This window comes from Carcharodon carcharias, chromosome 5 (genome assembly GCF_017639515.1).
Source record: "Carcharodon carcharias isolate sCarCar2 chromosome 5, sCarCar2.pri, whole genome shotgun sequence".
NCBI lineage: Eukaryota > Metazoa > Chordata > Chondrichthyes > Lamniformes > Lamnidae > Carcharodon > Carcharodon carcharias.
Genome location: NC_054471.1, coordinates 15798203 through 15810775, shown reverse-complemented (window position 1 = coordinate 15810775; position 12573 = coordinate 15798203). Strand labels below are relative to the sequence as shown.

The following is a 12573-nucleotide window of genomic DNA, read 5'->3' as shown; positions in this document are numbered from 1 at the left end:
TGAACAGGAGAGAAGAAGTAGTATTATCTTGCTGATGGATATAGAAAACGATATGAGTCTATCAATCCGTGTGTATCCAAAAAAGAACTGAAGGCTGAGGCTGATTTTGACATTGGAAAAGATTTTGTGAATAAGCGACCTATTGGACTCCTACCTCTACACTTTGGCTCTGACAAGGGATATGCATCCCTTTGTCTAGGTCCCTGAGATGGTTAATATTCCAACCATTAAGTCTTAAAGGTAGGCTGCAGATCCTTTGTCATGGCAGACGAATAGGCTCCAGTTGGCCAGAATTACCTGGAAAAACTCAGCAGGTCTGGCAGCATCGGCGGAGAAGAAAAGAGTTGACGTTTCGAGTCCTCATGATCTTCCACAGAACTGAGTGAATATAAGGAGAGGGGTGAAATATAAGCTGGTTTAAGGTGGGAGGGGAGGTGGCGGGGGGGGAGAGAAGTTGGGTGGGTGGTGTGGTTGTAGGGACAAGCAAGCAGTGATAGGAACAAATAATCAAAAGATGTCACAGACAAAAGAACAAATGAACACAGAGGTGTTGAAGGTAGTGATATTATCTAAACGAATGTACTAATTAAGAATGGATGGTAGGGCACTCAAGGTACAGCTCTAGTGGGGGTGGGGTGGAAAGACTAGCGGGGCATAAAAGATTTAAAAATAATGGAAATAGGTGGGAAAAGAGCAGTCTATATAAATTATTGGAAAAAACAAAAGGAAGGGGGAAGAAACAGAAAAGGGGTGGGGATGGAGGAGGGAGTTCAAGACTTAAAGTTGTTGAATTCAATATTCAGTCCAGAAGGCTGTAAAGTGCCTAGTCGGAAGATGAGGTGCTATTCCTCCAGTTTGCGTTGGGCTTCACTGGAACAATGCAGCAAGCCAAGGACAGACATGTGGGCAAGAGAGCAGGGTGGAGTGTTAAAATGGCAAGCAACAGGGAGGTTTGGGTCATTTTTGTGGACAGACCACAGGCGTTCTGCAAAGCGGTCGCCCAGTTTACGAGTGTGAGGTCTTAGTACCCTGACAACTAATAGTATTTAAGGAAACCAAAAGGGGTGGAAAATTGGCAATTGTTAGGTATTGGTGCCACTGCAGGTACCGCAGTTTGAAACAGCGTAGATATTGACAGGAAGATGGATCATAATGAAGCAATGAGAAAACAGTTGTGGACAATGCTATTGGATAATAATGATAGGGGAAAAGAGACAGCGGAAGAAATATTACATAGTCTCTTAACCATTGAAAATGGAGTAGTCCTTTTCCAACAAATTCAGGACACAGTAAATACAATCTGGGACAAGTGGGGGCGGGGGAGGGGTGCGGTGTGGGGTGGTTGACAAAGAAGCATCTGAAGCTATTACATGTGTCATCTGTGGGAGTTACATGATAGCTCAGAGAGGAACAAGGTAGTAAGAATAAAAAGGGTAACCACATTCCAACTTATGTCAATGACACCATGATTAAGTTATGGTTTAGAGGAAGGGGTAATGCAGAAAAAGCTTAGCAAGATGGGTTATCCTGCCTGGTAAAGAGAGAAGGAAGTTACTATTATGGGATTGTGATACCTGTCGTACTATGGTTACCCATTCTAGAAGAACGTATTGAAATGATAAGTTTATAAGATAGAATCTATAGGCACCTTTGATGAAGGAAACCATGTGTCTTACATACCCACCCAAAAATCCTAATTAATCAAACGAACATTTGTGATAGTCCAAATCTCGAATATGTAGTAAAACATGGGGATATTACTCTGAATAATTAGTAAAAGATTGTATACTTTGCTGGGTTGATGGGGAACTTGGGGATGGTGTCATGGAGAGATATTAATGTCTATAATGTTATTGGAAATTATTTTTCAAATGGAATCGTGGTGGGGTCTGTGTCTGTGTTTGACTGTGCATGTCTTAATTAGATTAAAGCCAGCTAGTCTGGGTGCTTTGATGTACAGTAGTTTGAGATGTTAATTGGGTAAACAGTAAGGAAGTTAAAAGCTAAAGTGTACATTTGCATTTGTTGAATAAAGCATTCAAGAGTGAGAGTAAAATCATGCAACTAGATGGGAGACGCCAAGCAATGTCATGGGATGAAAATGTTATTGTTAGAAGATGTAATGTTAAAAGCCTAGTGATACCATGGAGAATTTACATTCAAAGGGAAAGTTAGGTATAAAGAGGGAAAGGAAATTGTGTGCAAGTTAGAGACATTTAAGATCCAGCCAGCCTGTAATCCTCCAACTGTGTCTGCAAAGGAAACAAATTGCAAGGAATATCATTTTGAATTTGTATGGTTAAATGTGCTTTGCCTAGTGTATGTTTAAAGCCTATCGGTTACTGTTGCCTTGATGGAGATTTACCTGGGAGTGATTAATTTGGGGATTTGTTTAAAAGTTATTATGGTCGTAATTTGTAGACATGTGTATGTGTTTAATTTGTTGTAGGTTAATAAATGTTTAATTTAGTTTTATATTAAAAAACTCTTGAGGCACAGAGGGCTTATTCCTGAATTCAGAGCTGCATCTCAAACATTCCAATTGAAAGTATAGTTTATGACAGTTGTTTCAAGTTTCCTTCTGGGATTTGAACAATTCAACCTTTGCCAAATGCTGTGTCATAACAACGGAGACTGAGGATTCTCACTAGAAGAAGTAAGTGGAATAGAGCAGCAAGGTTCTTCAACTTAAGGCAATTAGAATATGGGATCCTTCACCACATGCAGCTATTGAGGTAGTCACCTGAGCCAGAAATTAAAGCTCCAGTGTTGATTACATATTTGTTGTATTTAATTATGTGTAGGTGGTAGGCATCAACTCAGGATTCATGTGCTTGTCCTGCAACCCAGTTTGTCTGCCTCTAGGATGCTACTGGTCCCAAATTCTTGTTAATCAAATTTCATGCATCCATAGGTTCTCTCCACCCAGCCCATTCCCACACTACCAGAAATCACCCTGTCACCACTTTCCTGCCAACCTCACAGACTTGACAGCCCCCACATCCTCGCTCTGACAGACCTGCCAACTCCCCCTGCTCTCACAGACTTGACAGCAGCACCAGCCTCCCCGGAAATGCTGTTCTCACAAGTCCGCCATTCCCCCCATGCCACTCTGACAGCTTCACCAGCAGGCCCCAACCACCTTGAACGTACATGTTCAGCACTCCCTGGCAAACTCATTCTGACAGGTTCACCCAGAACCCCTACCTCCCACAGTGTCCCTTAACTTATTCTCCGAGAGTTGCTCACAGTGATTGTTGCTGCAGTTCCTCTTGCATGGGGCCTGGAGCCTGAGGCCTAGAGGAGAGATTGTGAAAGACTTGCAAGAGAGAAGCTCTTTGCTGCTGACTCCCATGTTGGGATCAGGAGAGAGGGGAGGAAACAACATCCAAAATTAATAATATCTGATCTGGAGGAGGGAGGGGAAGAAAGAGAGAGAGAGAGTGAGAGAGAGAACACTTAAATCAAGACATAGGTGCTTGCTGAAGCTTTCTGCTTAAGAATATTGTTGAAGTGGGGAGGAAGAAAGAAAACCAAGTCTGGAAGATTGTGAAACGGGTGTGTTTGCTGCTAAAAATTGTCTAAGCAGTGCATACTAATAAATCCTCTCCCCCACTGCCTAGCTCAGAGCTGACTTGAAGTTTTCCTTAATCCCATCATGATGACCTGGTGGAGAACTGTGCCTAGCCAGTCCAGCTGTCCCAAGTGAATACATCTACTCCCTACTAGGAAGACAAGTAATAATAACATAATCCCCAGAAGGTGCAAATTACAGAAGAGTACAATACAGTGCCTGAAAAGGGGTACTTTAATTATTCAAATACAGACTGGAATAGTGGTACTATAAAGGGCAAAAAGGAGCAAGAGTTCCTAGAGTGTGCTTAGGAGTTCTACAGCAGTATGTGTCCAGTCAAACAAGAGAGGAGGCATTGCTAGACCTGGATCTTGGGAATGAGGTGGGCCAAATAGATGAAGTGTCAGAGGGTGAACATTTAGGAGACAGTGATCATTATATCACAAGGTTTAGGGTGGCTACGGGAAAGGACAATGAACAATCCAGAGTAAGAATTAACTGGGGGAAAGCCAACTTCAAAGAGGCTAGAACAGATCTGGACTGAATAAACCGGAGCTAATGATTGGCAGGAAAAACAGTAGCTGAACGATGGGCTACCTTCAAAGAGATGCTTCTGGCACAGTCAAGCTATATTCCCTCAAAAGCGAAAGATAGGTCAAACAAATCCATAACTCCTGGATAAAAAAGGTGGAAATTAAGATAAAGAAGAAAAAGTGTGCTTATGACAGGTTTCAGGTAGAAAAAACAATTGAGAATCAGGCTAAATATAGAAGATTCAGAGGGGAGGTGAAACTAGAAGTAAGAGAAGTCAAAAGGGAGTATGAAAAGAGTCTGGCAGGCAACATAAAAGGGAATCCCAAAGTCTTCTATAGGCATATAAAAAGTAAAATGTTGGTAAAAGGAAGAGTTGGGCCTAAAAGGGACCAAAAAGGGGATTTACATGCAGAGGAAGGGGGCATGGCTGAAGGATGAAATGAATACTTTGCATTTGTCTTTACTAAGGAAGAAGATGGACCAGGACTGGATGAGATGCATCCAAGGACATTGGGAGAGCTGAGAGTAGAAATTACAGAGGCAATGGCCATAATTTTTCAGCCTTCCTTAGACTCCAGTGGTGCCAGAGGACTGGAGAATTGCAATCATTATGCCCTTGTTCAATGTAATGGATGTAAGGATAAGTCCAGCAACGACAGACTGGTCAGTTTAACTTTGGTGGTGAAGAAATTTCTAGAAACTACGGGCAGGATTTTCTGGTCCCACCCATGGTCCCGCGGGTCGGATCAGAAAATTTGACAGAGCAGCTGACTTTGGGCCGCGGGACCAGAACATCCCAGTCTATATCTCGGAACAGAATTAATAATGACATAGGCAAATAAGGGATTCCTGAAGGGAAAATCATGTTTAAATAACTTGTTGGAGTTTTTCAAAGAAGTAACAGAGAGAAATGATTGAGCCCAATTCTGTTGATATGGTACACATGGACTTCTAATTGGCATTTGGTACAGTGTTGTGCAAAAGACTTGTGAGAAAAGTTATAACTCATTGAATAAAAGGGACAGTGCCGACATGGAAACAAAATTGGCTGAATGACAGGAAACATACGAACCTGGCCATTCAGCCCTTCGAGCCTGCTCTGCCAGTCAATAAGATCATGGCTGATCTGATAGTAACCTCAAATCTGCATCCCGCCTAACCCCGATAACCTATCACTCCCTTGCTTATCAAGAATCTATCCACCTCCGCCTTAAAAATATTCAAAGGCTCTGCTTCCACTGCCCTTTCGGGAAAAAAGTTCCAAAGGCTCACGACCCTCTCAGAGAAAAAGTTTCATCTAATCTCCGTTTTAAATGGGCAACCCTTTATTTTTAAACAGTGACCCCTAGTTCCTGATTCTCCCACAAGAGGAAACATCCTCTCCACATCCACCCTATCAAGATCCCTCAGTATCATATATGTTTCAATCAAATCACCTCTTACTCTTCTAAACTCCAACAGATGCAAGCTTAGCCTGTCCAACCTTTCCTCATAAGACAACCCGTCCATTCCAGGTATTAGTCTGGCAAACGTTCTCTGAACTGCTTCCAACACATTTACATCCTTCCTTAAATAAGGTGACCAATACTGTAAACAATACTCCAGATGTGATCTCATTAGTGCTCTGTATAACTAACATAGAGAGTTAATGTATGTTTTTCGGGCTGGGGGAAGATTTGTAAATGGGATTCTCCAGGGGTCGGTAATGGGACTCTTGCTTTTCCTGATATATATTAATGATCTAAAACTTGGTGTACTGGGAACAATTTCAAAATTTGCAGACGATACAAAATTTGGAACCGTTGTAAACTTTGAGGAGACAATGTAGAACTTCAAAAGGACATGGAAAAGTTGGTGGAATGGGCAGATAGTTTACAAATGAAGTTCAATGCAGAGAAATGTTAGATGATACATTTTGGTAGGAAGAACATGGAGAGAGGGTCTTCACGTTGAGGATACCTTCCATCATGTTGTGTGGCCCCTTCAATGTGCTAAATGGGGTAACTTTCAAACAGATCTGGCAACACAAAACTGGACATCTATGAGGCGCTGTGGGCAATCAGCAGCAGAAGAACTGTACTCAACCATAATCTGTAATCGCATGGCCCAGAAAATCCCCACTCTACCATTACTACCAAGCCAGGGGATCAACACTGGCTTAATGAACAGTGCAGGAGCAGCCTGGGGATGATACAATTCAGGACTACTTGTATGCCAAACAGTGTAAACAGCAAGTGATAGATAGAGCTAACCGATTCCATAAACAGCGGATCAGATTTAAGCTCTGCTGCCCTGCCACATCCAGTCATGAATGGCGGTGGAAAATTAAACAACTCACGGGAGGAGGAAGGTCCACAAATATCTCCATCCCAGCATATCAGTGTAAAAGATAAGGTTGAAGCATTTGCAACTATCTACAGCCAGAAATGCCGAATGGATGATGCATCTAGGCCTCCTTCAGAGGTCCTCAGCATCACAAATGCTTTAGCCAATTCAATTCACTCCATGTGACATCAAAAAATGGCTGATAGCACTGGATACTACAAAGGCTATGGGCCCTGACAATATTCCAACAATAGTACTGAAGATTTGTGCTCCAGAACTTGCAATGCCCCTAGCCAAGCTGTTCCAGATATGTCCTGTACACAAAAAGCAGGACAAATCCAACCTGGCCAATTACCACCCAATTAGTCTATTCTCGATCACCAGCAAGGTGATGCAAGGGGTCACCAACAGTTTGGGTTCTGTGAGGATCACTCAGCTCCTGACCTCATTACAGCTTTAGTCTAACATGGACAAAAAAGCTGAACTCCAGAGATGAGATAAGAGTGACTTGCCCTTGACATCAAGGCAGCATGTGACCATGTGTGGCAGCAAGGAGCCCTATCAAAACAGAAGTCAATAGGAATAGGGGGAAAACTCTCCACTGGTTGGAGTCATACCCTAGCAGAACGGAAGGTGGCTGTGGTTACTGGAGGTCAATTATCTCCGGTCCAGGACATCACTGCAAGTGTTCCTCAGGGTGGTGTCCTAGGTTCAATCATCTTCAGCTGCTTGATCAATGACCCTCCTTCCACCAAAAGGTCAGAAGTGGGGATGATCGTTGATGATTGCACAATGTTCAGCACCATTCATGGCTCCTTAGATACTGAAGCAGTCCATATCCAAATGCAGCAAGACCGGGACCATATCCAGGCTTGGGGTGACAAGTGGTAAGTAACATTTGCGCCACACAAGTGCCAGACAATGACCATTTCCAACAACGGAGAATCTAATCATTACCCCTTGATGTTCATTGGCATTACCATCGCTGAATGCCCCACTGTCAACATCCTGAGGGTCACCATTGACCAGAAATTGAATGGAAGTAGCCATATCACAGGATAAAAGAGCATGAGGAGAGCGGGGGAGACACAGGATAAAAGTGAACGAGGAAAGCGGTGGAGACACAGGATAAAAGTGTGCGAGGAGAGCGGCGGAGACACAGGATAAAAGAGCGTGAGGAGAGCGGAGGAGACACAGGACAAAAGGGCGCGAGGAGTGCGGCAGAGACACAGGATAAAAGAGCGCGAGGAGAGCGGAGACACAGGATAAAATAGCGCGAGGAGAGCGGCGGAGACACAGGATAAAAGTGAACGAGGAAAGCGGCGGAGACACAGAATAAAAGAGCACGAGGAGAGCGGCAGAGACACAGGATAAAAGAGCGCGAGGAGAGTGGCGGAGACACAGGATAAAAGTGAACGAGGAGAGCAGCAGAGACACAGGATAAAAGAGCGCGAGGAGAGCGGTGGAGACACAAGATAAAAGAGCGCACGGAGAGAGGAGACACAGGATAAAAGAGCATGAGGAGAGCGGCGGAGACACAGGATAAAAGTGAACAAGGAAAGCGGTGGAGACACAAGATAAAAGAGCGCACAGAAAGTGGAGACACAGGATAAAAGAGCATGAGGAGAGCGGTGGAGACACAGGATAAAACAGCACGAGGAGAGCAGCGGAGACACAGGATAAAAGAAGGTGAGGAGAGCAGCGGAGACACAGGATAAAAGAGCGCGAGGAGAGTTCCAGGGAGCAGAGTCGGAGGGTGGAGTTCCAGAGAGGTGAATATAAAAACCTTACTTCGGGGATTCGTGGACCTCGGGTCTTAAAAAAAAATTAATTAAAAGTGGTATCACGGTAAATCTGTGACCTGATTGGCTGGTAGAGAATCTACACTTAATTTGAAACTAAAACATTGTTAAACTAATTAAACCAAATGAATTAATCACTTAATTAATAAGTAGAGGGTATTTAGACCAGAATCAGGGGATTACTGTTCTTAGAATTCAGCAATTATAGTAGAAATCTAGCCCTAGGAAACGTATAGTTAATAAGCTGTCAATAAGCAGTTATTAGATTTAAATTAATTTATTAAATGCTTCTAGAAATGGCAGTTGCTGGGGTGAAGTGCTTCACCTGTGGGATGTGGGAAATCTGTGACGCTGTAAGTGCCCCAGACAACTACATCTGCAGGAAGTGTACCCAATTGCAGCTCCTCACAGACCGCATGGATCGGTTGGAGCAGCAGTTGCATGCACTCAAGAGCATTCAGGTGACGGAAAGCGTCATTGACAGGAGGTTTGGAGACATGGTCACACCCAAGGGATGGACAGATAGATGGGTGACCGCTAGAAGGGGCAGGCAGTCAGTGCAGAAATCCACTGTGGCTGTCCCCCTCTCTAACAGGTATACCATTTTGGTACTGTTGGGTGGGTGATGGCCTATCAGGGGAAAACAACAGCAGTAGCCAGAGCAGTGAACACAAATATGCATCTCTGACATCCAGTTGCCTCATAATTATTAGGGTGTGCCTTTAGTCGGCCACTTGTGCTGACCTTGAACTCCAACCACCTGACAAGACCCTCTTCCCACCTTGAGGGATCACACTGCCTGACAACTGCAGGTCAAGGTCAGTTTGGGAAAATGGTGCACATCACCTTTGAAACTCACTCTATCACCTTCTAACCTTACCCTGTCACCAATCAACTTCCCCCATCACCACAGATCCACTCAATATCATCATTCCTCTCCGCTCTGTCACCCTTGAGCCTCCCCCCATTACCCTGAACCCTATCATGATCCATCTTCACATACTTTCCTCCCATTACAGCCAACACCCATTATCATCCATATGCCAACCCTGACCATTCCCCTTCCCATCATTCTGTTTTGTTTCCCTCCATGACCCACCGGATGATACCTTCATCCATCAGACTCACACCCTGAACCTGCCACCCTACCGGATCCCACTTCCATACATACATACGAACATATGAATTAGGAGCAGGAGTAGGCCACTTGGCCCCTTCGAGCCTTCTCCGCCATTCAATAAGATCATGGCTGATCTGAATGTAAATTCAACTCCACATTTCTGCCTACCCCGATAACCTTTTTCCCCCTTGTTAATCAAAAGTCTATCTAGCTCAGCCTTAAAAATATTCAAGAACCCTGTTCCAACCACCTTTTGAAGAAGAGAATTCCAAAGACTCTAAGAAAAAAATTCTCCTCTTCTTGTCTTAAATTGAATGACCCTTTATTTTTAAACAGTGGTCCCTAGTCCTAGATTTTCCAACAAGAGGAAACATCCTTTTCACATCTGTCAAGATCCCTCAGGATCTTAAAGGTTTCAATTAAGTCACCTCTTACTCTAAGTTCCAGTGGATACAAGCCTAACCTGTCCAGCCTTTCCTCATAAGGCAACCTGCCCATTCCTGGTATTAGTCTAGTAAACCTTCTCAGAACTGCTACTAATGCATTTACACCTTTCTTTAAATAAGGAGACCAGTACTGTACACAATACTCCAGGTGTGGTCTCACCAGTGCCCTGTATAACTGAAGCTTAACCTCCCTAGTTTTGTAATCAATTCCTCTCACAATATGATAATATTCTATTAGCTTTCCTAATTACCTGCTGTACCTGCATACTAACCTTTTGTGATTCATGAACAAGAACACCCAAATCTCTCTGAATCTCAGAGCTCTACAACCTCTCATCATTTAGATAATGAGCTTCCTTTTTATTCTCCTTGCCAAAATGGACAATTTCACATTTGCCCAAATTATACTCCCTTTGCCAGATCTTTGCCCATTCACTTAACCTATCTATATCTTTTTGTAGCCTCCTTACATCCTTTGACTGTGATAGTTCCATCCTAACACCAGTACCCCAAGTTTTCCCCCCAAGGCGTAACCATCAACATCATTGGTGCCACCTTCTAAGACACTCTCTCCTACCCCACTTGCCTATGTAGCCTGCCTCCTGTTTCTTGCCTCTACCCTTCCACCACCACCCTGGGACCTTTCAACTGCCTCCTATTTCCAGTCTTGGCACAGCATTGGCCTAGGGCACCTCAAATGAGTGAAGGTTAGCGTGGTCCCCAAGAAGGTGAAAGCAGCGTCCACTGATTTCAAAGCCCTGGAAGAAGTCTACCTCAGTTTGCACGCACTTATGTACAGTCGTGATACTGAATGTTGGCCTTTTAATGAGCTATCATGAGATGCAAATGAAATTCCTGACATATCTCACCAGGACATGCAACCTATCTTTAAGTTGCCATGAAAGTTGAGATAACAAGGCTCCAAACTAATTTCCCACCGTTGTTTTTTGGCCTCTCATCAAATCTTGTTCCCCCATCCACCACAATTCCCACTGCTGGCGGGAATGAATGATTCCACCCCAAAGCATTGCTTGACCAGGAGCCAGTGTAGGCCAGCGAGCACTGGGGTGAACAGGATTTGGAGTGAGTAAAGACACAGGGAGCAGAGTTTTGGATGACCTCAAGTTTACAGAGGGTATTGGCAGCCACCTTACATTGGCAGGAGACACAGTGTTTACAAAGCTGAATAAAACTGACCTTAGTTGCATTGACAGAAATTCTAAACACAAAAGAGTTTGATATGTAGGCACAGTAACACCAACATTCAAACAGTGTGATGTGCGAAAAATAACATCAACAAAATCGGTGCAAGAAGATGCCTGTGCCCAGTTTATTCCCATTTATGTGTGGCAAGAAGAATTTGAACAAGAGGACTGGTAACTTCTTTGCAGAAAATTCAGGAATAATAACTGGCACCTGGACCTAAAAGAGCAATAACAGTGAGCAGCAGCTGAATGGAGAGCACAGGAACCCCTGGCACCTGAGACTGAAAAGGAGGCGACAGGGAAATGAAAAGGAGGTGACATCAGAGTGACATCAATCAACACAGAGGAAGTCACAGCACAACCTGAGACTTTAAAGAAAAGTATACAGGTTAACCATCTATATTCTGCTTTTTGTGTATTTACTATTTTTAGCATCTGATGGAAGGTAAAAGTGTGAATGTCAGGAGAAAAAGTTAAAACCACAAAGTGATGTCAGAACAAGGAAGGGAGCAGATTGGTAAGAAGCTGGAAAGTGCTTTTTTAGTTTTAAAGTTTATTTCTTTTATGTTAGTTAATAGCCTAATAAATAAAGGGATGGCAGAGCACCAGAATTGCGGAAGGCACATACTGTTCCTTGTGGAAGCTCCTGGATAGCCACATGTGCAGAAAAGTTTATCAGCTGGATAGATCATATTCTGGGTTATGGAACTTGAGCAACAGCTAACGTCACAGCTGTGCATCTGCAAAGCTGAGAGCTTCATGGACAGCACATCTCTGGATGTAATCAATCCCATTGCAGCTTTAGTTTGTGCAGGCTGAAGGAATGGGTGTCTGCCAGGCAGTGAAGCAGGGCCAGACAGGTAGTGTAGGGGTTCCCTGAGTCTATCTTGCTCTCCAACTGGTATTCAGTTCACAAAACTGGTGATGGTAATAGTTTCACTGGGGAATGCTTCCAGAGCCAATTCCACTGTGCCAAGGGTGATCCAGCTGTGCAGGGAGCAGGAGGTAGGTCACAAAATCAATAGTAGTTGGTGATTCAATAGCTAGGAAAGCAGACAAAAAACAGACATGACCTTGGGATAGTATGTTGCCTCGCTGGTCAAGGATGTCAGTCAGTGGCTGCAGAACATTCTGAGGGGAGAGGGTGAACAGCCAAATGTTGCAGTTCATAATGGCCCATAGGTAGAAAGACGGATGAGGTCCTGCAAGCAGATTTCAGGGAGTTAGGAAAGGAATTAATAAGTTGGACCTCAAAGATAGTAATCTCAGGATTATTCCCAGTGCTATGCACTAGTGAGTACAGAAATAGGAGGATAGTACATTTGAACGTGTGGCTGGAGAGATGGTGCAGAACGGAGGTCTTTAGGTTCTCTAAACATTGAGACTGGCTTTTGGGGAGGTGAGAACGGTACTAGCTGGATGGGGCTAGGACCATTATCTTGATGGGAATGTTGATCAGTGCTATTGGGAAGAGTTTAAAATAGCTGATAGGGAGATGGGAACCTGAGCATAGATTCAAAAGGAAAGGAAGTAACTGTAGAAAGTCTAAAAAAAAGGCAGGAAAATA

The 12573-nt window shown here is 43.7% G+C and overlaps 1 protein-coding gene across 1 annotated transcript in view; it reads right to left on the bottom strand.

Moving 5' to 3' along the window:
• LOC121278115 (dynein heavy chain 8, axonemal-like) overlaps positions 1–12573 on the bottom strand; it is a 1831678-nt gene that overhangs the window by 1450584 nt on the left and 368521 nt on the right. The gene's annotated exons all lie outside the window — the stretch shown is intronic.